The following is a 657-nucleotide window of genomic DNA, read 5'->3' as shown; positions in this document are numbered from 1 at the left end:
CCCCTTGAACTCCTTCAACACTGTTATTCCTCTAGCAAGGAATTCCACAACTATGTTGAAGAGATATGGAGAGAGTGGGCAGCCTTGCATTGTCTCTGATTTCAGTGGTATTGCTTTAAGTTTCTCTCTGTTCTGTTTGATGTTTAGTTATGTGCCTTTTATCCCTGATCTCTCCAAGACTTCAAACATGAATGGATATTTGATTTTGTCAAATACTTTTTAATCATCTAAGGAGATTATCATGTGTGTACTATTATTTTTTTCATTTAGTTTGTTATTATAGTGGATCACATTGATGGATTTCCTTATGTTGAACCACCCTTGTATGCCTGGGATGTAGCCTACTTGGTCATAGTGGAAGATATCTTTGGTGTGATCTTGTATTCAGTATGCAAGTATTTTGTTGAGCATTTTCACAGCAATGTTCATAAGGGAGATTGGCCTGAATTACTCTTTCTTTGTTGGGTCTTTGACAAGTTTACTTTCTGAAGTGACTGTGGCTTCATAGAATGAGTTTGGTAGTGCTCCTTCTGTTTCTGTTTTGTAGAATCTTATGTAGAGAACTGGAGTTAGGTCTTCTTTCAAATTCTGGTAGAATTCTGCACTAATAACCTTTGGCCCTGGCCTTCTTTGGAATGGGAGACTTTTGATGGGAAC

This window comes from Meriones unguiculatus (assembly GCF_030254825.1).
Source record: "Meriones unguiculatus strain TT.TT164.6M chromosome Y unlocalized genomic scaffold, Bangor_MerUng_6.1 ChrY_unordered_Scaffold_32, whole genome shotgun sequence".
Lineage (NCBI taxonomy): Eukaryota > Metazoa > Chordata > Mammalia > Rodentia > Muridae > Meriones > Meriones unguiculatus.
Note: the sequence above shows the minus strand (reverse complement) of the source record.